Source organism: Schistocerca gregaria, chromosome 2 (assembly GCF_023897955.1).
Source record: "Schistocerca gregaria isolate iqSchGreg1 chromosome 2, iqSchGreg1.2, whole genome shotgun sequence".
Taxonomy (NCBI): Eukaryota; Metazoa; Arthropoda; class Insecta; order Orthoptera; family Acrididae; genus Schistocerca; species Schistocerca gregaria.
This window is the reverse complement of record NC_064921.1, coordinates 753,971,712-753,998,380: the sequence shown is the minus strand read 5'-3', so window position 1 is coordinate 753,998,380 and position 26,669 is coordinate 753,971,712. Positions and strand designations below refer to the sequence as shown.

The 26,669-nt window shown below is 41.3% G+C and overlaps 1 protein-coding gene across 1 annotated transcript in view; it reads right to left on the bottom strand.

Annotated features, from left to right (window-relative positions):
• The window catches only part of LOC126334938 (acyl-CoA Delta-9 desaturase), a 103,919-nt gene that overhangs the window by 76,051 nt on the left and 1,199 nt on the right, over positions 1 to 26,669 (bottom strand). The window lies entirely within an intron of this gene.

The following is a 26,669-nucleotide window of genomic DNA, read 5'->3' as shown; positions in this document are numbered from 1 at the left end:
ATGCGACCCACCATGATGCTGTAAGCAGAACCTGGATTCATCCGGAAAAATGACGTTTTGCCATTCGTGCACCCAGGTTCGTCGTTGAGTACACCTTCGCAGGCGCTCCTGTCTGTGATGCAGTATCAAGGGTAGCCGCAGCCATGGTCTACATCTACTTGACTACTCTGCAATTCACATTTAAGTGCTTGGCAGAGGGTTCATCGAACCACAATCATACTATCTCTCTACTATTCCACTCCCGAACAGCGAGCGGGAAAAACGAACACCTAAAACTTTCTGTTAGAGCTCTGATTTCTCTTATTTTATTTTGATGATCATTCCTACCTATGTAGGTTGGGCTCAACAAAATATTTTCGCATTCGGAAGAGAAAGTTGGTGACTGAAATTTCGTTAAAAGGTCTCGCCGCGACGAAAAACGTCTATGCTGTAATGACTTCCATCCCAACTCGTGTATCATATCTGCCACACTCTCTCCCCTATAACGCGATAATACAAAACGAGCTGCCCTTTTTTGCACCCTTTCGATGTCCTCCGTCAATCCCACCTGGTAAGGATCCCACACCGCGCAGCAATATTCTAACAGAGGACGAACGAGTGTAGTGTAAACTGTCTCTTTAGTGGACTTGTTGCATCTTCTAAGTGTCCTGCCAATGAAACGCAACCTTTGGCTCGCCTTCCCGACAATATTATCTATGTGGTCCTTCCAACTGAAGTTGTTCGTAATTTTAACACCCAGGTACTTAGTTGAATTGACAGCCTTGAGAATTGTACTATTTATCGAGTAATCGAATTCCAACGGATTTCTTTTGGAACTCATGTGGATCATCTCACACTTTTCGTTATTTAGCGTCAACTACCACCTGACACACCATACAGCAATCTTTTCTAAATCGCTTTGCAACTGATACTGGTCTTCGGATGACCTTACTAGACGGTAAATTACAGCATCATCTGCGAACAGTCTAAGAGAACTGCTCAGATTGTCACCCAGGTCATTTATATAGATCAGGAACAGTAGAGGTCCCAGGACGCTTCCCTGGGGAACACCTGATATCACTTCAGTTTTACTCGATGATTTGCCGTCTATTACTACGAACTGCGACCTTCCTGACAGGAAATCACGAATCCAGTCGCACAACTGAGACGATACCCCATAGCTCCGCAGCTTGATTAGAAGTCGCTTATGAGGAACGGTGTCAAAAGCTTTCCGGAAATCTAGAAATACGGAATCAACTTGAGATCCCCTGTCGATAGCGGCCATTACTTCGTGCGAATAAAGAGCTAGCTGCGTTGCACAAGAGCGATGTTTTCTGAAGCCATGCTGATTACGTGTCAATAGATCGTTCCCTTCGAGGTGATTCATAATGTTTGAATACAGTATATGCTCCAAAACCCTACTGCAAACCGACGTCAATGATATAGGTCTGTAGTTAAATGGATTACTCCTACTACCCTTCTTGAACACTGGTGCGACCTGCGCAATTTTCCAATCTGTAGGTACAGATCTATCGGTGAGCGAGCGGTTGTATATGAGTGCTAAGTAGGGAGCTATCGTATCAGCGTAATCTGAAAGGAACATAATCGGTATACAATCTGGACCTGAAGACTTGCCCGTATCAAGCGATTTGAGTTGCTTCGCAACCCCCTAAGGTATCTACTTCTAAGAAACTCATGCTAGCAGATGTTTGTGTTTCAAATTCTGGAATATTCCATTCGTCTTCCCTGGTGAAGGAATTTCGGAAAACTGCGTTCAATAACTCCGCTTTAGCGGCACAGTCGTCGATAACAGTACCATCGGCACTGCGCAGCGAAGGTATTGACTGCGTCTAGCCGCTTGTGTACTTTACATACGACCAGAATTTCTTCGGATTTTCTACCGAGCTGATAGTCCATGCTGCTGCAAACGTCGCCGAAATGTTCGTACAGATGGTTGTTGTCTTGCAAACGTCCCCATCTGTTGACTCAGGGATCGAGACGTGGCTGCACGATCCGTTACAGCCATGCAGATAAGATGCCTGACATCTCGAATGCTAGTGATACGAGGCCGTTGGGACCCAGCACGCCATTCCGTAGTACCCTCCTGAACCAACCGATTCCATATTCTGCTAACAGTCATTGGATCTCGACCAAAGCGAGCAGAAATGTCGCGATACGACAAACCGCAATCTCGATAGGCCTCAATCCGATCTTTATCAAAGTCTGAAACGTGATGGTACGCATTTCTCCTCCTTACACGAGTCATCACAATAACGTTTCACCAGGCAACGCCAGTCAACTGTTGTTTGTGTATGAGAAATCGGTTGGAAACTGTCCTCATGTCAGCACGTTGTAGGTGTCGCCACCGGCGCCAGCTTTGTGTGAATGGTCTGAAAATCATATCACAACATCTTCTTCCTGTCGGTTAAATTTCGCGTCTGCAGCACGTCATCTTCGTGGTGTAGCAATTTTAATGGCCAGTGGTGCATTCTTGTGAACAAATGTACAAATTGCACTTGCAAATGAGGATAAATTCTCCTAACGCGTTGTGTTAAGACGCAAAAAATAAGTAACTAGTGGAAGTTTCACTATTTCAATCTTGAATGACAAAATTGCAGACTTTCCAAAAATATCTAATATGATGAGCGAAATATCTCTAAATATCGTGTCGGACCTCCTTTTTCCCGGCCTAGAGCAGCAACTAGATGTGCATTGCACACAACAAGTCGTTGGAAGTCTTCTGCAGAAATATTGAGCCATGTCGTCTCTAAAGCCGTCCATAATTGCGGAAGTGTTGCCAGTGCAGCATTATGTGCACGATTTGACCTCTCATTTATGTCCCATAAATGTTTGATGGGATTCATGTCGGGCGATCTGGATAGCCACACGATTCACTCAAACTGTCGAGAATGATTGATCATCACCCCAATTGCATACAGTTGTCCTTGTAACAGAGTACATTGTCATCCCTAAAAATTCTACTGTTGTTTTGGAACACGACCTCCATGAAAAAAATGAAATGTCATGTGGCTAGGGCCTCCCGTCGGGTAGACTGTTCGCCTGGTGCAGGTCTTTCGATTTGACGCTACTTCAGAGACCTGCGCGTCGATGGGGATTAAAATGATGATGATTAGGACAACACAACACCCAGTCCCTGAGCGGAGAAAATCTCCGACCCAGCCGGGAATCGAACCAAGGCCCCTAGGATTGACAGTCTGTCACGCTGACCACTCAGCTACCGAAGGCGGACACGTCCATCAATGGCTGCAAATGGTCTTCAAGTAGCCGAACATAACCATTTCCAGTCAATGATCGGTTCAGGTTGACCAGAAGACCCATTCCATTCCCTGTAAACACAGCCCACACCATTATGGACCCACCACCAGTTCGCACAGTATCTTGTTGACAACTTGGGTCCATGGCCTCACGGGCTCTGCACCACACTCCAACCCTACCAACCTCCTTATCAACTGAAATCGGGACTCATCTGACTAGGCCACAGTTTTACTGTCGTTGAGTGTCCAACCGATATGGTCATGAGCCCAGGAGACGCACTGCAGGCGATTTCATGTTGTTAGCAATGGCAGTCGCGTTGGTCGTCTGTTGCCATAACCCATTGACGCCAAATTTCGCAGCAATCTCCTAACAGATACTTTCATCGTATGTTTCACATTGACTTCTGTGGTTATTTCACGCAGTGTTACTTGTCCTTAGCACTGACAACCATACGCAAATGCAGCTGCTCTCGGTCGTTAAGTGAAGGCCGTCGGCCACTTCATTGTCCGAGGTGACAAATAGTGCCTGGAACTGGTATTCTCGGCTCATCTTGACACTGTGGATCTTGAAATATTGAATGCCCTAATGATTTTCAGTATGGGATTTCCCATGTGTCCGGCGCCCATCTGCTAATTCCCGTCGTGCAGTCATAATCATGTCGGAATGCTTTTCACATGACTCGCCTTATTATTAATGACAGCTACGCCAAGGCACTGCCCTTTTACAGCTTGTGTACGAGATAGTTCCGAGATCTGTATAAGTGCATATCACTATTCCATGACATTTGTCACCTTAGTGTGCCACGCTTGGAAATGGGTGGAACTTGTTTGGAATTTTGGTTACGGTAACAAAAATCCTTTACCAAAGAAAAACGACCTTACGATTGTGGGCTCAATCGACCTCAACATGAATATTGTACAAAGAACGAAACTCGTCTAGCTTGAAGGGGGAAACCAGATGGCGCTATGGTTGGCCCGCTAGATGACGCTGCCATGGGTCAAAGGGATATCAACTGCGTTTTTTTTTTTAAATTTTAATCCTCATTTTTATTACATATTCGTGTAGTACGTAAAGAAATATGAATGTTTTAGTTGGAAGTACATCGCCATTCTGTGATGCAGTGAAACATATTGTAGTAACATCGGTAGAACATTATGTAGGAAATCAGCATACATTGCACCATTTAGATTGCCATCGATAAAATGGGGGCCAATTATCCTTCCTCCCATAATGTCGCACCCTACATTAACCCGCCGAGGTCGCTGATGTTCCACTTGTCGCAGCCATCGTGGATTTTCCGTTGCCCAATAGTGCATATTATGCCGGTTTACGTTACCGCTGTTGGTGAATGACGCTTCGTCGCTAAATAGAACGCGTGCAAAAAATCTGTAATCGTCCCGTAATTTCTCTCGTGCTCAGTGGCTGAACTGTGCACGACGTTCAAAGTCGTCGCCATGCAATTCCTGGTGCATAGAAATATGGTACGGGTGCAATCGATGTTGATGTAGCATTCTTAACACCGACGTTTTTGAGATTCCCGATTCTCGCGCAATTTGTCTGCTACTGATAAGCAGATTAGCCGCGACAGCAGCTAAAACACCTACTTGGGCATTATTATTTGTTGCAGGTCGAGGTTGACGTTTCGCATGTGGCAGAACACTTCCTGTTTCCTTAAATAACGTAACTATCCGACGAACAGTCCGGACACTTGGATGATGTCGTCCAGAATACAGAGCAGCATACATAGCACACGCCCTTTGGGCATTTTGCCACAGTAGCCATACATCAACACGATATCGACCTTTCCCGCAATTGGTAAATGGTCCATTTTAACACGGGTAATGTATCACGAAGCAAATACCGTCCGCACTGGTGGAATGCTATGTGATACCACGTACTTATACGCTTATTACTATTCCAGCGCCATCTATCACAAAACGAAAAAAGTAGTCCAACTAAAACATTCCTATTTTCTTACGTACTACACAAATATGTAATAAAAAATGGGGTTCCTATTGTAAAAAAACGCAGTTGATATGATTGACCTATGGCAGCGCCATCTAGCGGGCCAACTATAGCGCCATTTGGTTTCCCCCTTCAAGTTAAACGAGTTTCGTTCTTTGTAGTTTTTTCGTTTGATGTTTATTTCGTGAGATATTTGGCCCGGTCACTATCAATGGACCACCCTATATATATAGGAAGAGTGGACAAAAGCGAGAGTCGAGCTGTCATTAGATTTTTGTTTTTAAAGGTAAAATGCCTACGCCAATTAAATACGAGATGGATGCTGTGTATGGGGACTCTGCACCATCATTTACAACCGTGAAATCTTGGGCAGCTGAAATTAAAGGTGGCTGTAGCAACTTGGGTGACGACGAATGTTCGGAACGGTCGAAAACTGCAATGCTGACGATAATGTTAAAGTGCACCAAGTCGTGTCAGAGAACCATCGAATTAAGGTGAGAGAGATAGCAGAGTCTAAGAGAGTACCTTGAGCGTGTGTATCTAATATTGATTGAAAATTTAGGTTTGAGGAAGCTGACCGCAAACTGGGTGCCACGATTGCCCAGTCTGCGTCGTCTCACACATCAGTGGTTGCCATAGCAAAAATCCACGAACTGTGGTTTCATCCGTTTGACCACCCCCTTCACTCACCAGATCTAGCCCTGAGTCACCACACGGTGACGAGTTAACGAGATGGGAGAATCGCTGGGGGAAGGTTATGTTGAAAAATTAAAACAAATTTGAGGAAAAAAGAGATTATTTCTTTGTTCAGGATTGCTTCATGAGAGTCCAGCTATATTCTGTTCCTTTCGTCAGTCCACTAAATAGTCATGAACGAAATTATTCTTTCTACATTGGCATTGCGGCTTTGGTATTGCTAACAAATTTTTTGCAGTTATTACTATTTTAGCGTACCACTGAAGATGGTCACCGTAAAAATACCACACACATTTCTCATGATACTACAATGGTGTCTCGTTTGCATCATTCCACTTATGAAGATTTTCTTCAAAGAAATTTGTTGATATATCGAACTAATCAAATTGAGAGGAATCATTGATTTTAATTATTTCCCCTTCAAATAAGAAACAACGTCTTTAACACTTCTCCCATTTTGGCACTACCTTCAATAATATCGAATCAGCCACCGACAGTAATGGTGATTAGATATTGTATACAAGTGTCATACAATTTGTCAACTTCTGCTGATTGTGTTAATTCTATAATAAGTGTCAATGTGTGTAGTTCGGCACTGCTTTTCGCAACTCAGTAGCAATAATCAACTAATACAAAAAACCACTGGTACAGTTTGTCTGGTATAGGTCCTTTACTGTTCTTGATATACATTAATGACTTACCATTCCACATTGATGAAGATGCAAAGTTAGTTCTTTTTGCTGATGATACAAGTATAGTAATAACATCCAAAAACCAAGAACTAAGTTATGTAATAGTAAATGACGTTTTTCACAAAATTCTTGAGTGGTTCTCAGCAAATGGACTCTCTTTTAATTTTGATAAAACACAATATATATAGTTCCGTACGGTAAATGATACGACTCCAGTAATAAATATAGACTTTGAATAGAAGTCTGTAGCTAAGGTAGAATTTTCAAAATTTTCAGGTGTGCCCATTGATGAGAGGTTAAACTGGAAGCAACACATTGACGGTCTGCTGAAACGTCTAAGTTCAGCTACGTATGCTATTAGGATTAATGCAAATTTTGGTGATAAGATTCTCAGTAAATTAGCTTACTATGCCTACTTTCATTCACTACTTTCGTATGGCATCATATTCTGGGGTAATTCATCATTGAGTATTAAAGTATTCATTGCTCAAAAGCGTGTAATCAGAATAATTGCTGGAGCCCACCCACGGTCATCCTGCAGATATCTATTTAAGGATCTAGGGATCCTCACAGTAACTTCACAGTATATATATATTCACTTATGAAATTTGTTGTTAATAATCCAACCCAGTTCAAAAGTAATAGCTGTGTGCATAGCTATAACACCAGGAGAAAGGATGATCTTCACTATGCAGGGTTAAATTATGCTGCCACAAAAGTCTTTGGTCACCCACCACACAGCATCAAAAGCCTGACAGATAGTCAACCAACATTTAAAAATAAATTAAAAGAATTTCTAGATGACAACTCCTTCTACTCATTGGCTGAATTTTTAGATATAAATTAAGGGGAAAAAAACTTAAACATTAGTGTCATGCAATATTTTGTTTAATGTAATATCTTGTACAGACATCTTTTATTAACCTGACACGTTCCACATCATTACGAAGTGTCATATTCATGATCTATGGAACAAGTATTAATCTAATCTAATCTAATCAGCTACACTATTCAGGCAATTACAGTGGCATAGTTTTCATAGCTCTCCTCAAGTTGCAACGCCTGGAACGGTTACAACAATACAATTACTCTCCAGCTACAGAACCATGCAAAATAAATTATAGTTTCAGTACAGCAATATTTATACTGTGATTACTGTGGGACTATGGAGGTTGTAGAAATAAGCTAAAATATATTACTTTTGTGTTTTATTCCATCTAGTCAAGGGAAACTTGTAAAAAATTTATAGAATTTCGTAAAATATATTTAAAAACTGAATTCCAGGGCTTTTTGGTCACCCGAAACATTTTTCGGTATATCATATGCTATGATGAAAAAAACAGGACAATCCTAGATTTCTGGGGCATTTGGTCTCCCTAGGATGCCCATGGTTAGGAAGTGTGTTACGTACAAAAACTCAATAAACGAAGTAAAACTATTTGTACTGTTACTGTTTCAAGGCAACACTTTCCCACCTAAATTTGAGGAACTTAAATGTTCATGAAGTAAAAACACACATTTTTGTGTAACGCAACAGGGGCAGATTCATTAAGGACTGAAGTGTATTCACTCTGTTAACCATCTCATACCAATGTCTGGTTGCCTCTAATTATTATCCACATAGTTTATACAAATGGATGTCCACATATCAAAAAATGTTTTTCATCACCCCAGTTCCTAGACTGTAACTGTGGATAATGTATCACAGACACAGTCCCTTTGACTGTTCAGAGATGTCACTAATCCCGCCCAAAAATGTAAACAACCATGCCTGAGCAGCTCCTATTAGATGGAGGGGGTTAGACAGCCGATCAGTTCCAATCATTCCACCAGGAAGGGAGTACACGGCTCATGTTGTCTGTAGTTCAACCAGGCCTAGATGGTCAATATTGCTGTTCGAACGCATCCGCATTGTTACTTTATGCCAGGAAGAGCTCTAAACAAGGGAAGGGACCAGACGTCTCAGAGTGAACCAAAATGATGTTGTTCGGACATGGAGGTGCTCCCTGCCGCCGTTGGATAAGCAGCTGCAGCAGCAAGTCGTATAACCCTAGCTTACTTATTTGTTAGATAGTTTAATTAATTTCTTTGCGTGTTTTTGGGTACTTGCATTGTTTAATTCATATATTTCGGGCGTATTATAGTATTTGACAGTCGTAGCATCGCGCTTTAGTGTTTACTTGGTAGATTCTTATTTAAATTGCGTGTGAGTTTCGTATAGGAGGTGCAATTTCTAGTTTTAGTTACTGTAATCGTAAATTCAGCAGATTGTAGCGCAGTCGTTAGGCATTTGTACAGGTTAGTTGATACATTCTTTGCGTGTTTCGCTTGCGTTATCTAGGCACGGTCTCGTGTTTCAGTAACTGTTGTTCAACATCGATTAGAATGGACAGGGACTGCGATTGCTGTGTTCGGATGAGGGCTGACTTGGCATCCCTTCGCTCACAGCTGCAATCGGCGCTGACTTCGGTCGCGCAGCTTGAGGCTGTTGCCAATGGGCACCACTGTGGGGAGCCGGACTTGGGTGTCACGGGGATGTCAACCTCGTCCCGTCTGTCCCCAGATCGGTCTGCCGCTGTGGTTGCCCCAGTTGCTGCCCGCAGTGGGGCTGAGCCCTCGCCTGTGGTTGATTGGGATGTCGTTCCAAGGCGTGGCAGACAGCGAAAGGCGTCCCCGGAGGCTGATCAGAAAGCCTCCCCGGTGTGTCTGACAAACTGGTTTCAGGCACTGTCTCTGGCTGAGCCAGATGCAGCTCCCTGCCCTGTTTCAGAGGATCATTCTCAGCCTTCAAGGTCCGGGCAATCGCAGAAGTTGGGCTTACTGGTAGTTGGGAGCTCCAATGTTAGGCGTGTAATGGGGCCCCTTAGGGATACAGCGGCTAAGGAGGGGAAGAAATCCAATGTGCACTCCCTGTGCATTCCGGGAGGAGTCATTCCTGATGTGGAAAGGGTCCTTCCGGATGCCATGAAGAGCACAGGGTGCAGCCAGCTGCAGGTGGTGGCACATGTCGGCACTAATGACGTGTGTCGCTTTGGATCTGAGGAAATTCTCTCTGGATTCCAGCGGCTATCTGATTTGGTGAAGGCTGCCGGTCTTGCTAACGAGATGAAGGTAGATCTCACCATCTGCAGCATCGTTGGCAGAACCGACTGCGGACCTTTGGTGCAGAGCCGGGTGGAGGGTCTGAATCAGAGGCTCAGACGGTTTTGCGACCGTATTGGCTGCAGATTCCTTGACTTGCGCCATAGGGTGGTGGGGTTTCGGGTTCCGCTGAATAGGTCAGGAGTTCACTACACTCAGCTGGCGGCTACACGGGTAGCGGAGGCTGTGTGGCGTGGACTGGGCGGTTTTTTAGGTTAGAAGGCCTCGGGAAGGTACGGGGTGGGCTGCAATGTCAAAGGGTGCTTGGCAATTACAGGACGTGCTTAGATCAAGGAACAGTCGGAATTATAGTTTTAAATTGTTGTAGTTGCGCTGGAAAAGTCCCTGAGCTTCAAGCGCTAATAGAAAGCACAGAAGCTGATATCGTTATGGGTACAGAAAGCTGGCTAAAGCCTGAAATAAGTTCTGCAGAAATTTTTACGAAGTCTCAGACGGTGTTCAAAAAAGATAGATTAGGCATTATTGGTGGTGGAGTGTTTGCGTCTGTCAGTAGTGGTTTATCTTGTAGTGAAGTCGAAGTAGATACTCCGTGCGAATTGGTATGGGTGGAGGTTATACTTAACAGCCGAATTAAGTTAATAATTGGCTCCTTCTATCGACCCCCAGACTCCGATGATACAGTTGCGGAACAGTTCAGAGAAAGTTTGAGTCTCGTAACAAATAAATACCCCACTCATACGGTTATAGTTGGTGGGGACTTCAACCTACCCTCGGTATGTTGGCAAAAATACTTGTTCAAAACCGGTGGTAGGCAGAAAACGTCTTCCGAGATTGTCCTAAATGCTTTCTCCGAAAATTATTTCGAGCAGTTAGTCCACGAAGCCACGCGAATTGTAAATGGTTGCGAAAACACACTTGACCTCTTAGCCACAAACAATCCGGAGCTGATAGAGAGCATCATGACTGATACAGGGATTAGTGATCACAAGGTCGTTGTAGCTAGGCTCAATACCATTTCTTCTAAATCCATCAGAAACAAACGCAAAATAATTTTATTTAAAAAAGCGGATAAAGTGTCACTAGAAGCCTTCCTAAAAGACAATTTCCATTCCTTCCGAACTGACTATGCGAATGTAGACGAGATGTGGCTCAAAGTCAAAGATATAGTAGCAACAGCAATTGAGATATTCATACCTCATAAATTGGTAAGAGATGGAACGGATCCCCTGTGGTACACAAAAAAGGTCCGAACGCTGTTGCAGAGGCAACGGAAAAAGCATGCGAAGTTCAGAAGAACGCGAAATCCAGAAGATGGGCTAAAATTTACAGACGCGCGAAATTTGGCACGTACTTGGATGCGAGATGCCTTTAATAGGTTCCACAACGATACATTGTCTCGAAATTTGGTAGAAAATCCGAAGAAATTCTGGTCGTATGTAAAGTACACAAGCGGCAAGACGCAGTCAATACCTTCGCTGCGCAGTGCCGATGGTACTGTTATCGACGACTGTGCCGCTAAAGCGGAGTTATTGAACGCAGTTCTCCGAAATTCCTTCACCAGGGAAGACGAATGGAATATTCCAGAATTTGAAACACGAACATCTGCTAGCATGAGTTTCTTAGAAGTAGATACCTTAGGGGTTGCGAAGCAACTCAAATCGCTTGATACGGGCAAGTCTTCAGGTCCAGATTGTATACCGATTATGTTCCTTTCAGATTACGCTGATACGATAGCTCCCTACTTAGCACTCATATACAACCGCTCGCTCACCGATAGATCTGTACCTACAGTCTGGAAAATTGCGCAGGTCGCACCAGTGTTCAAGAAGGGTAGTAGGAGTAATCCATTTAACTAAAGACCTATATCATTGACGTCGGTTTGCAGTAGGGTTTTGGAGCATATACTGTATTCAAACATTATGAATCACCTCGAAGGGAACGATCTATTGACACGTAATCAGCATGGCTTCAGAAAACATCGCTCTTGTGCAATGCAGCTAGCTCTTTATTCGCACGAAGTAATGGCCACTATCGACAAGGGATCTCAAGTTGATTCCATATTTCTAGATTTCCGGAAAGCTTTTGACACCGTTCCTCACAAGCGACTTCTAATCAAGCTGCAGAGCTATGGGGTATCGTCTCAGTTGTGAGACTGGATTTGTGATTTCCTGTCAGGAAGGTCGCAGTTCGTAGTAATAGACGGCAAATCATCGAGTAAAACTGAAGTGATATCAGGTGTTCCCCAGGGAAGCGTCCTGGGACCTCTACTGTTCCTGATCTATATAAATGACCTGGGTGACAATCTGAGCAGTTCTCTTAGACTGTTCGCAGATGATGCTGTAATTTACCATCTAGTAAAGTCATCCGAAGACCAGTATCAGTTGCAAAGCGATTTAGAAAAGATTGCTGTATGGTGTGTCAGGTGGCAGTTGACGCTAAATAACAAAAAGTGTGAGATGATCCACATGAGTTCCAAAAGAAATCCGTTGGAATTCGATTACTCGATAAATAGTACAATTCTCAAGGCTGTCAATTCAACTAAGTACCTGGGTGTTAAAATTACGAACAACTTCAGTTGGATAATATTGTGGGGAAGGCGAGCCAAAGGTTGCGTTTCATTGCCAGGACACTTAGAAGATGCAACAAGTCCACTAAAGAGACAGCTTACACTACACTCGTTCGTCCTCTGTTAGAATATTGCTGCGCGGTGTGGGATCCTTACCAGGTGGTATTGATGGAGGACATCGAAAGGGTGCAAAATAGGGCAGCTCGTTTTGTATTATCACGTTATAGGGGAGAGAGTGTGGCAGATATGATACACGAGTTGGGATGGAAGTCATTACAGCATAGACGTTTTTCGTCGCGGCGAGACCTTTTTACGAAATTTCAGTCACCAACTTTCTCTTCCGAATGCGAAAATATTTTGTTGAGCCCATCCTACATAGGTAGGAATGATCATCAAAATAAAATAAGAGAAATCAGAGTTCGAACAGAAAGGTTTAGGTGTTCGTTTTTCCCGCTCGCTGTTCGGGAGTGGAATAGTAGAGAGATAGTATGATTGTGGTTCGATGAACCCTCTGCCAAGCACTTAAATGTGAATTGCAGAGTAGTCATGTAGATGTAGATGTAGAGGAGTTACAGAGAGACAGGAACTATCGATTACACGCCTCACTCAGGCCGCCCAAGGGCTATTACTGCAGTGAATGACCGCTACCTACGGATTACGATTCAGAGGAACACTGACAGCAACGCCACAATGTTGAATAATGTCTTTCATGCAGCCACAGGACACCGTGTTACGACTCAACCTGTGCACAATAGGCTGCATGATGTGCAACTTCACTCCCAACGTCCATGGTGAGTTCCATCTTTGCAACCACGACACCCTGCAGCACGGTACAGATGGGCCCAACAACATGCCGAATTGACCGCTCAGGATTGGCATCACGTTCTCTTCACTGGTGAGTGTGGCATATGCCTTCAACCAGACAATTGTTTGAGAATTGTTTGGAGGCAACCTGGTCAGGCTCAACACCTTTGCCACACTGTCCAGCGAGTGCAACAAGGTGGAGGTTCCCTACTGTTTTGGGGTGGCATTATGTGGGGCCGACGTATGCCACTGGTGGTCATGGAAGGCACCGTAATGGCTGTACGATATGTGAATGCCATCCTCCGACCGATAGTGCAACCATATTGGCAGCATATTGGTGAAGCATTCGTGTTCATGGACGAAAATTCGCGGTCCTTCATGCTCATCTTATGGATGACTTCCTTCAGGACAACAACATTGCTCGACTAGAGTAGCCAGCATCTTCTCTAGACATGAACCCTATCGAACATGCTGGGATGGATGGAAAAGGGCTGTTTATGGATGACACTACCCACCAACCACTCTGAGAGATACAAGCCAAATCGCCTTTGAGGAGTGGGACAATCTGGACCAACCGTGCCTTGAACTTCTGGGTAGTATGCCACGATGAGTACACGCATGCATCAGTACAAGAGGACATGCTACTGGGTATCTGAGGTACAGGTGTGTACAGCAATCTGGACCACCACCTCTGAAGGTCTCGCAGTGTGGTGATAATATGCAATGTGTGGTTTTCATGAGCAATAAAACGGGCAGAAATGATGTTTATGTTTATATCTATTCCAATTTTCTGTACAGGTTCCGGAACTCTCAGAACCGAGATGAAGTAAAAATTTTTTGGTGTGTGTGTGTGTGTGTGTGTGTGTGTGTCATGTCTCCTCCAAAACTACTGGACTGACTTCAACCAAACATGTGACAGGGGTTGCGGTGGGTTTGAAAACAAAGTGAAGCACATTACTTTTAATCCGTGTTGTATTACTGTTTGTATGATTGCTATGCTGTAATAAAGCAGCAGTAAAAATTTCGTAGCTGAAGGACAAGCAGTTGTCAAGAAAAAATACATTTTAGTCAGAAAAACAGGATTTTAGCTCTGTTTGCAAACCGGAAAAATATTACATCTCCAAAGGTTTTACAACTCAGGTAGAGAAATTTTAAGTGAAAACCCGCAATTAAGATGTTTAATAGCATCACGTGAAACATTGACTGAAATGCTTTTACCTTAGGAACACATTTGGAGTCAACAAAATTTAAACAGTCCTTAAAATTTCTGCAAGCACTGTAATAGACATCATGCGACAACACTACGAAGAACGCATCCCAAGGCTTCTTTTTGCAGTACTTGTCACTGGTACAGTGTTGCGGCAGCATCCACACCAGCCATGCTTCACAGTACATACTCAAATTGCGCATGCGCAAGCAGTCCCACTCTGATGGCGAGGAGTCCTGTCACTGCCGCAACTTGGGCAGCACACCGAAACACACACATTCTGATTCGATAACGGCTGTTGGTTGTTGTTACTGTGCACTTCCCGCCTCCTCAATTTGTTCCACTGGATTCATACTCAGATAGCAAAACAAATGAAATGCCAATGAAAAATAAATTTGAAAACCATGCTGAATAATGAATGTTGTGAGGTAAAGATAATAAAAATGCTCAATGTACTGTGCTTTCCTTCCCAAGATTGAAAGACTGTTCAAAGAAAGTTCAAAAGAGAGCAGAAATAACAATAAGTTTAAATACAGTGATTAGTTTTGTCCAGAACTGCGCTAGACATCTTCAGAGGCATTGCTCCTCCATTGAGTCTTACTGACCGATGGGTCAGATGTCTGAGAGTGACATATATACTGTAGAAAAAGGAGTGTGGCCGTAGTTAAACATGATAAGCAGATATGATCCTTGTCAAAGATAAAAAACTGCCTAGCGATTCTGCAGAGCTACTGTCCATATGTTACTAAGTTTCATGGTCTCTTCTTTCCTATTAAAAATATCCCTGTGTTTATATATCTCAGTGGCTTTTCTATATAGCAAGAACAACAACACTGGAAGAATACAGTTTCTCTCTTTTTTATTAAAAGAACAACAGATCAGATCGGAAATATTTTACAGAAATATTACATTAAACCGGCTTTTAGACCAACAAAGAAATGAGGTCAAGCAATACAACCTGGGAACGATAAATGCCCTCCTCTGTCAGCTTGTAGTGTATATAAAGTTCCACGTATGTGTGGTAAAGTTTAAATTGGAACAACCAAGAGAAGTCTGAATGCATGGCAAAAGGATCACAAAAATCTTTGCCAACTAGGAAAAATAGACAGATTGGCTATATAGTAGAGCATGCTCTTCAGCCAGGAAATCACGAAGTGAAATTTTCTGAACACATATTTTATCTATGTTGATGAACTATTGTCCACAGCTATGCAGAGAAACCGTTGAAATATGTAAACATAGGGATAACTTTAATAGAAGACAAAAGACCGTGAAACTTAGCGACATATGGACAAGAGCCTTGCAGAACCACTAAACAGTTTTCTGTCTTTGACAAGATGACAACCAACAGCTAAGTTTTATCTTTGACAAGGTTCACCTTTCTTTATCAAGTGTTTAACTCTGGCCATGTCCCTTTTTCTAAAGAATATATGTTGCTCTCAGACGTCCGACCTATCAGTCACAGTCAGCAAGACTCAACAGGATAGCAACACCACTGAAGATGTCCTGCGCCGGTCTGGGTGAAACATTAGGAACAGAAGAGTTTTGTAGACCATGGCCATTATATCCCAAAAGGTTTATCAGTAAAAGCTTTATGAACTAAAATAATAAACCAATGACTGTAGGATGTATACCTGAATTTTAAAACTGTATATGCTAATTCTAACTTTAGAGATGTCAGTTAAGTTCACATCCCAACTTTTTTTAAGTTCTGAAGTGTCAGGTTCAAATAATCCAATTTTGTTTTTTCTTCCTCTTTTAAAAAAATGGGAAGAACAAGGCAGCATTAAAACTAATTGTGCCACAGATGGCAGTTCCAGAAATTACAATTTACATTTAATGCAAGAGATAGTTTTCAGTTGTTTGCATGAGGGCGTGGCCACACAGATGGGCTTGAGGCCTGACCTATAACATGCCAGCCAGGGAAAGATGCATATTTACCATCTGATTATACCTGTTGCGAATTACACTGAAGTGACAAACGTAATGGGATACCTCCTAACCTGATCCCTTCAACCCCCACAAACTAACCAACCATACCTGCCAGCAGCTATAAAAAGCTTAACAACCAATGAAATTCAGTTTAAGAGAAGCCTAAAGGATTCATTGGTGGCCACCTCCTTCTACTCCATTGATGAATTTCTCAGTAGAACCAAATGATTTGTGTGTGTGTGTATATAAGTACAATATAACTTCTGCACAATTTCAGTGCAGCAATGTGTTCATTGTAAATATTTTAGTAGTTTTATTACTCGTTTATGACCTTATAAATAAATAAAAAAACGTTTTTATTTTAAATTCAGTGCATTAGTATTTGTAAAATGATTTTTTCATATAGTGTTCATTAAAAAATGACGATCATTACACTTGGCACCTGTGGAATGGTACATTAGCTTATTTGTTTGAGTTGTAAATATTTGTCATGTATTATTGTTTTTCTGAGATGTTCTACGTCTTGGAGGACCTCTTCACTATGGATAAATTGGAATGAAAGTAAATCTAATCTAATCTAATCTAATGTAAACCTCCTAACATCATGTCCAACATCCTTTTGCACAGCGTTGTGCAGCAGTGCAACATGGTGAGGACTCACGTCATTGGAAAACTTCTGCCAAAATATTGAGTCATGCTGCTTCTATATCTGTCCACAATTGTGAAAGTGTTGCTGGTGCAGAATTTTGTGAATGAACTGACTTCTCAATTTTGTCCTATAAATGTTTGAAGTGTATTCCTGGGGAAGGCGAATCTTGATGACACGTTTTGGGAACACTACTGAGCAGCCAAGAAAATCCCTCTGTTGCGATCCATCAGTGTAGACTACTGTAAAATCATTATGCCTATCTAAAATGTTAAAAAACAAAGATTTGAAAGTAAAATCTGATGTACTGTCTTTCTTAAAATTTGCCAAATCTAAAATCAGTCTGGGCCTCTGGAGGAGCCAAGATGGATATCTGCTCCAACCTTGATGTGAAACATTAAAACCGGCAACACCCATCTCTAAAATGCAATCCTTTGCACGAATCCCATAGGGCCTTGTTGCTCGTTGCCGGTTGCGAAAAAGCCTTTCCAGTGAAGGCTGAGCAACAGTGTGGTATGCAGGTGTGTATGGTGTGGATAATGTTTGGTAGGCCTGGCGCACCATTAGTAGGCGCCGCAGGAGGTGAAGCGGCGGTTCGCCTGCCTCTGCACAGAGGCTAGGTATGGGGCTCGTTCTGAACGCCCCAGTGGCCAACCGAATCCCCTCATGGTGCACCACATCCAACAGCTTCAAATAAGTGGGTGTTGCAGACCCATACACCGTGCATCCATAATCAAGCCGGGACCACACGAAGGCTCTGTAAAATCGGAGCAGACAAGTCCTGTCTGCTCCCCATGTGTGGTGACTAAGACATTTTAAAATAGGCAGCACCTTATGAGACTGTTTTTTCAGTTCCTTAATGTGTGGCAGCCACGTAAGCTTAGAATCTAAAGTGAGGACCAGAAACTTCACCGTGTCTTTAAAATTCAGAACGGTGTCCCTCATCCTCAACTCAGGCAAGTCAAAAATGGAACGAGAATGGTTAAAAAGAACACACACCGACTTATCAGTTGAAAACTTAGAACCACTCTTTTGTGCCCGTTCATCCAAATGTCGCAAAGTGAGTTGCAACTGACGAGTCGTCGTTGCAAGGCTTGAAGAAGAGCAAAATACAGAGAAATCATCATCTCTTGTTCAAAGCGACTAGACAGTACATCTCTGATTCGATACCAAAAACAACGTGGCGACAGGAAGGACCGAATAAAATTGGGAAGACATCCAAGAAAACACCATTCGTGGAGCTGCCTGATGATAAGATGCCTCCAAGTAGTGTCATATGCCTTTTCAATATCAAAAAATATTTCCAACAGGTGATGCTGGCACAGGAAAGCCTGTTGTATAGCCGCCTCCAGGAGGGCCAGGTTATCAATGGTGGAGCGATACCTCCTGAACCCACACTCAAAGCGACTAAGGAGTTGTCTGGATTCTAACATCCAGACAAGGCGGCGGTTGACCATCCGCTCCAAGGTCTTTCCCACGCAGCTAGTGAGGGCAAGACTACGGTAACTACCCAGGCACGTGCGGTCTTTCCCAGGTTTTAAAAGAGGAATTAAAATTGCTTCACGCCATGAGTCGGGGAAGTGACCGGACATCCAAACAAGATTAAAAAGTCGGAGGAGGATTTCTTTATTTCTCCCTGTGACAACTTGCATAGTGCCTTGGTGACAACTAGGGTCCATAGCTTAATGCAATTTGCACCACGCTCGCACCCTACCATCAGCTCTTACCAACTGAAATCAGGACATCTGACCAGGCCACAATTTTTCTGTTGTCTAGAGCCCAACCGATGTGGTCATGAGCCGAGGAGAGGTGCTGTAGCCGATATCATGCTGTTATCAAAGGTACTCATGTTAGTCATCTGCTGCCATAGCTCCTTAACACCAAGTTTCCTTTGCACTGTCCTAACAGATATGTTCGGCATACATCCCAAATTGATTTCTGAGGTTACTTCAACAGTACTACTTGTCTGTTAGCACTGACAACTCTATGCAAATGCTGGTGCTCTCGTTTGTTAAGTGAAGGTTGTCACCCACTGTGTTATCCGTGATGAGGGTACCAGAATATAAAAGTCCCTAACCATTTCGGAAATGGAATGTCCTATGGGTCTAGCTCCAACTACCATTCCACATTCAAAGTCTGTTAATTCCCATTGTAAAGCCATAATCACGTTGTAATCCTTTTCACATGAATCATCTGAGTACAGACGACAGCTCTGCCAAACCACTGCCCTTTCATAGCTCATGCACGTGATACTGCCACCATTTTTATACATGCATATTGCTATCTCATGGCTTTTGTTACCTCGGTGTACAAATCTGACACAGTCTGAAACTCCACAAATAGAGCTGGCAAAAGCTTAGTACAGCAAAACAGAGTGTGGAAAATGCTCTACTAAGAAAGAAATAACAGAAAGGCCGAATTCGCCAAAAGAGCAACAAAATGATTGAAAGAAGCCACGTTCCCCATTATTTACATATCTGTATAGCCACAGTCTGCGAACCTGCTCAGTCACAGTGCTTAGGGCAGTGTTGCTAATGTTGAGGGCACATTTCAGTTTTATATTGTGCAGATCATGATACTGTTAAAAGTTGCGAGCTGGTTCTTAAACTAATTACACAACACATATAGTGATTTTTATGGTCCATTGTGGGTCACGATTTGATCTCAATACAGTAACATTCCCTGCTCTTTTCATCCATATAAGAAAAGAGATGAACTTCCCACTCTAATATTACTTGATCGACAGCTGGGCTCAGATTGTGGTTAAATTTCTTGAGCTACAACAGACTGTAGAAATTCTCATACGAACTGGTGGAAAGATGAGTAACTTCAACTAATGATAATTAATAAATAAGGCACAAAGGATTTAAAGACATTAGCTGCCAATGGGCATTGATTTATATCAATGTGGCAAGTTGAAAATTTGTGCCAGACTGGAATTTGAATGTGGGTCTCCTGCTTACTAGGCAGGTGCACTGACCACTATGCCATCTCGACACGGTGATCACCACAGCGTCATTGACTACCCTAACATGCCTCCTGTCAGATCCAAATTCTCAGCTTATACCACACACTAGTGATGTAGTGACCCTGCTCATTCATTAGCCTTATTGCCCACAGTATTTAGCTGATTCTGGTAAGAATTTGAACTTGGTGTCCATCTGCACTGAAGCTCACTGACACTAAAGAAAACACGAGTTTTTAAGAATTCATTATGATTGTGGCATTGAGAGAATTACATGGATAGTTTCTAACTGTTTTGAGGACACTGCCAATCTTATATCTGTTTTTGAGACAATTTGCCATTTCATTTGGAAGTGCTCCTGCGCATGTGTAGATGGAAATGTTTTCTCTGCACAATAATTCCCATTTCACAGTCAAAATATTTTATATTAAAACTGCTCAGGAGGTCTATGTTGTTTTCCTTGTGAAAAGTTTCCACGCCTCCATAATCAGGTTGCAAGTGTGATAAAATGTACTGATCAATGTCTGAAGTGTTTGAAAGATCTTTTTCAGTTACGAAACTAAAGAAGTCATAATTACATGGCAACCTGAGTGTGAAAATCTGTGAAATTGTATATGTCTGTCTGTATGCTGACAGTTTGTATCAGAAAAAAAGTGTATTGTGTCCTCAGTGTACCAACAATAATTAAATGATACTGAAAAATTGTTTTATTTGTGATCTGGGTTATTGAAAAATATGACACTAAGTTGTATGCAGTTCAACTGCATTGCCATCTAAATGTCGCATGTTCACAATTTCCCCCTTTTACCCTCTTCGCATTCAGACAGCTTGGTGTGGCAGTAGGAGAAGTTTGCAAGCAGGTGAGAAAACTATGCACACATGCAAGAGCACTGCTTGCACACTAAATTCTAGTCATACCCATGATCCATGATAAAGGAACAGTCACTACATTGACTCATGCAGTACATTACAACAGTATGCATAGATCTGCATTGTGTGTGTGTGTGTGTGTGTGTAAGTTATGAAATTTGTGCTGCGTGTGGTGTTGTTCTTGTATGATGTCATTCATTGCAGTGTGGAAGGACCAATTTTCATGACAGTGACAAAAGAAGTTGTCCGTCTGTAGATGGAACTGGTACAGAAAGTTGACAAAATTTCTAAAACCACTGTTTGAGGCTTCTGAACTGCTTGATGACTGTTGGCAGATTTCTTGCATCATTTTGCATTATGTCATGACTAACCTGTAGGGTAGTATGTGTCATGTGTGTACATGGGTTTCCAAACGCCTTTCTAAGAGTCATAAAACTAAACAGAAGACTGCTTCATTGAGCTCCCCTTTTCTTTACAGTGTAAAGGAGAAGACCTACTCAACAGAATAGTGAGTGGTGATGAGTCATGGTTTTCCTATGTTATTAAAATGGAGACTAAATGGCAATCAATGTTGCTTGGTGATACCATCTCTCACAAGAACCAAGAATGCACGCAAAACTCAGCCAGATGATTTTCTTTCATTTGGAATGCTAAAATAAATTTGTTTGTGGGTTTTAGGAATGTTGAACATAATCAACTTGGAAGCCTGTTGTGAGACATTAAGAAAATTGATAAAAGCCATACAAAACAAGTGACCTTCCCTCTGCATGTGGGGTGAGCACAGCAAATAGCTGTAGTCTGACATAGCTACAGATTTCAGTACTGAAGGGAGAGGAATGGCTTTATGCTCTTTCTCTGTGCTGAGCTAGCTTTTTGTAATTACTTAACTACCAAGTGGCTAGGACAGGGACCCTGAACTGCATGTGTAAGTGGATTGCATTCATCCAATGCTACGTTTCCTAAGTTATGTTTTCTGATTAAACTAATTAAATCTGCATGGCAGAGACTCAATAATACGAACTCTCTCTTTTCTAACTGTAGTGCTGTGAACTCTCATTTTGGTAATCTTTGTGCTAGAATCTAACAGCCCACAACAAATTGCGATCCTCTCCTTTAGGGTACCATACTTAAAAGACCACAGAAACTTGTAATAATCTGCTTTTAAGATCTGTTTCATGATACTAAATAAATGAATAATCACACAGTACTGAACTGCTATTATATTTCTTCCCAATTCGATCTATTTCTTTGGATGTGTTTCAGTAGTAGATGATGGAATTGCAACTAGACCACTTTGATAGTGTAACTGACCTTGTAAAATTAGGAATACTTACTGAAAAAATACATCAAAACTAGAAAACTGGCATGGTATACCATATACACAAAAAAAATGGTAAACACGTGAAAGTAGAAAGAGGGATTACCATACTAGATGTGGTGTGCACTCTAACCAAAATCCTAGCACAATTAATAAGACCGTGGATGAAGAACACAGTGGGCTCAGACCAAGGAGTATTCCAACACTGTGAATATTGTAAGGTCTTCTCATTCAGAGAACTACTGAAATCTGGATGTGAATCCAATATCAAAATACACACTACATGTAAAAGCCAATTTCAAGCAAAAACATGATTCAGCAAACAGGAAAGAACTATAGAAACCAATGAGAAAAGGTTAAGTCCCAAGAGAATTGATAAATCTCAAAAGGATGACACAAATTTGTAGTCCTATCAAGACCGATGGAAATGTATAAAACAATTTTGAAATTTTACATGCACTGCACCAAAGAGATGTACGCTTAACAATTCTTTTAAGGAAAATCACATAACACTGGTGTAATATTCTACAACCTTTATTATTTTACAAACTAGTTTTTGGCTGCTATATTATCATCAGGTACAAATATAAATGTGTGGCTACTAATTTTGTACGATCAAAGATTTTGGACTAGTGCATTGCAGAGTATCTCAATTGGTTTCCAAAGATTACAATTCTTAGGAATGAAATGAGTGAAAATGCTATGTAAAATTACTGACCATTGATAAAATATGGGACACATTAAATAATGAATTATATAACAAATGACAACAATTATTGTGGGAAGAAAATAAATTGAACAATGAACTTTGGTGGCACATTCCAAGGGAGTGGCTGAACAAAATACCTGATTATGGCATAATAGCCGAAAACTGTTTGTAATATAATACATATTATAGAATACTACACTAGTGTCATATGTGTTATCACTCATAATATATAAGGTATTCTAACAAGCACTGGCAGGACAGCCAATCAATGAAGTTCTTTTTAAATATGTCTTGTAATACATAGAGCGGAAGCAGGGACAAACATTCCAGGAGGGAACTTCTTGGCAGATTAAAATTGTGTCTCGCACTGGGACTCAGACGTGGACTGAGGCAGACACACAGCTTTAATCTCCCAGGAAGTTTCAAATTGGTGCACATTCCACTAAACAGTGAAAATTCATTCTTTTCCCAGGAATAACACTTTTAGTGTGTAATATGTAACGTAGGTAGACTATAATGCAGACTATATTAACAATCTTTTTGCAGATGAAAGACCTGAAATAGAAAATAAAACTGATTAGGATCTATTGTGTCAAGTCATTGCAACTGTTGACATCAGAAGAGCAATAGGAACAGCAAAAGACAGGAAAGCAGTTGGTCCAGATTAAATACCAACTTAAATGCTGAAACTATTAGATGATAACAGTATCTTAGTTCTCCACAAAGTATTTAATCAGATTCATAAAATGGATAATTTCATGGTAAATGGCTGATGTCACTCTTCATTCCTTGCTCAAGGAGAGCAATGCAACAAAATGCAGAGATTACAGACTAATGAGCCTAATAAGCCTTCATATCCTTAAGATATTTCTCAAGATCATTCAATATAGAATCACTGTGAAGTGTGAAAGAGGGATGGGATCTTCACAGTTTGGATTTAGATGGGGTCTAGGTAAGAGGGAAGCAATGGTCACAATTCAGTTATTGGTTCAGAAGTGCTATGATCAGAAGAAGGATATAATGCTGTGCTTCATATATTACGAAAAGGCATTTGACAGAGTGCAACACCACAAACACGTATAAATTTTGAGATGACTCTACATACATGGAAAAGATATTCATTGCATAGAAAATCTTTATTGGAATCAATCAGCTGAGGTTAAAATTGGCAGTCAGGTGACAGAAGCACAAAGAATCTGTAGAGGAGTTAGACAAGGATGTGTGCTCTCGCCATTCCTCTGCATAACATATAATTCCAGGAGTCGCTTGAAGACCGTGTTATAAATGTTAAAGTAAATGGGATATGGATTAACAACATAAGATATGTGGATGACACAGTCTTAATTGCTGATTACATGAACAATCAGCGAGGCCTCCTTACTGCAGTGGGAGAACACTGTAGAAATATGGACCTCAATATCAACACCAAAAAGGCAAAATTTATGATAGTCACTCACAATTCAAACAAACATCAAAATGTAGAACTAATGCATAACAATTAATCCACAAAAAGGGAGAACAGATTCAACTACTTATAGATGCGGTTATGTGAAAACTGATCATCTGGTGTGGAAATCAGATGTAGTGCATTCATGAAATTTAACAAAGTGTTTACAAGCACTGACTTTGATCTTAATCTCAGATTTAAAGTTACAAAGATTTGTGTGTGGTCAATACTTTGGCACAGCACAGAAAGTTGGATGCTGAAAGTAAACAGTATGAACAAGTTAGAAGCATTCGAGATGTAGTTATGTCAAAGAATCCTTAAAATTCCATGGAAGCAAGGAAAAGAAATGAAGAGATAAGTAGAATAGCAAAATGAGACTGAGAACTGCTAAACACAACCAGACATAAAGAAACATTTACTTAGGTCACATGGTTTGAATTGAGAGGTATCACTTTCTTCAACTGATAACACTAGTCAACAACCAGTTTGCATCTAGGATGTGATACATCAACTAGTATGTATTTTTGTGTGTAGAATCCGAATATACATTTCAAAATGTTTTAGTATGTACCATTTTTGAGTTTTTAAAGGTTTTTATTTTTGTATTCAGTATTTTGCTTTTTGCTGTTCTTCTGTTTTGATGTTTAATTGTTTGTTTTTGATTTGAGAGGAGAGCTAGAAGATCTACAAATCGTCAGTAAATGGTTGGTGTGGTAATCCAGTGGTGTGAAAGAGATCCCCAGAGAGTGTTTCCTAAGAAAGATAGTGCAAGCTTTTTGTATTTAAAACTTACACTAAGAAAAATGGCAACTACAAAATCTCGTTGCTGTCTGAACCACCCTGACAACTTTTGTTATGTGTGTGGAAAATTCATTCCAAAAGCCCAAAGAAAACCAATCACTGATAATGTTAAGAAGGCATATAAATTATCCTGCTGGTGATCAAGATAAAATTTTTGCACTTCATATTGCCTGCATAATACATACTACAACCTTAACCAAGTGGTTGAAAGGAAAACGCTGAGCCATGCCATTCGCTGTTCTGATGGTGGGGTGTGAGCCCAATGACCATTATTCAGACTGTTACTCTGTCTTATAAATTATTCGGGACATTCAAGCAAAATAAGGTATCCAAATGTATCTTCAGTGCATTTGCCTGTGCCCCATGATGAGGTGTTGCGTGTTCCTGTCTGTAGCTTGAAAGCCACGGAACCAGACACCATGTCAAGTGAATCAGAAAGTATTGAACATATAGAACAGTACTTCCCTCAATATCATGACACTTTGCCTCAGCTCTTTAATCAAAATGAACTGAACAATTTGGTTCGCGATCTAAAACTTTCGAAACAGCAAGCTGAGCTCTTGGGGTTGAGACTGCAACAACGGAACCTTCTAGCTCCAGGGGCAAAAACTTCCTGTTTCAGATCAAGAGATGCTTCCTTTGCTCAATATTTTGATATGCAGAATTGAAAGTGTGTATGTAGAGATGTCAATGGTCCGATGATGCAGCTAGGTGTACAACATAATCCACAGGAGTGGCAACTATTTATTGACTCCACTAAAACCAGCTTCAAAGCAGTACTACTGCATAATGGCAATGCATTTCCGTTGGTACCTTTGGCTTACACAGTAGACATGAAAGAAACTTATGAAACCATGGCTTTGCTGCTAGAGGCAATCAAATATAAGGATAATGAATGGCAGCTTTGCTGTGATTTAAAAGGTGCTGCACTCCTTACAGGTTTCCAGACTGGATTCACGAAATACTGCTGCTTTTTGTGCCTTTGGGACAGCCGTGACACCAAGAACCACTATACAATCAAGGAATGGCCTATAAGGAAGTCATATGTTCCTGGAAACGTAAATGTGAACAATAACCCACTGGTTGAGTCCGATAAAATCATTTTGCCTCCCCTTCATATCAAGTTGGGCCTTATTCAGAACTTTGTAAAAGCTCTGGATAAAGAAGGTGAGGCCTTCAATCACTTAAAGAAAAGTTTCTGAAATTAAGTGAGGTAAAGCTGAAAGAGGCTATATTCGTTGGACCACAAATAACAAAATTGCTGTAAGATCCAACCTTTGATACCAAAATCACAGGCACCCAATTAGCTGCCTAGTCTTTTTTTAAAGCAATTGTGAAGGGCTTTTTGGGTAACAGAAAAGACAACAAAAACTATATTACCATTGTGAATGATCTGTTTGACAACTATAAGAACATGGGGTGTAGAATGTCACTTAAAATTCACTTTTTACATTCTCACCTTGATTTCTTGGCAGAAAATTTGGGAGTGTAAGCGATGAGCATGGTGAATGGTTTCACCAAAACGTTCTTACCATGAAACACCATTACCAAGGCCATTGGAGACCTTCGATGATGGGTGACTACTTCTGGGGTCATTGCATTTTTCAAAAAGCAAAGATGATTAAAGATGAAAATATCTTCTGAACTAATTTTGACCTTTTATTGGCATCATGCCCATGTATACATACAAAATA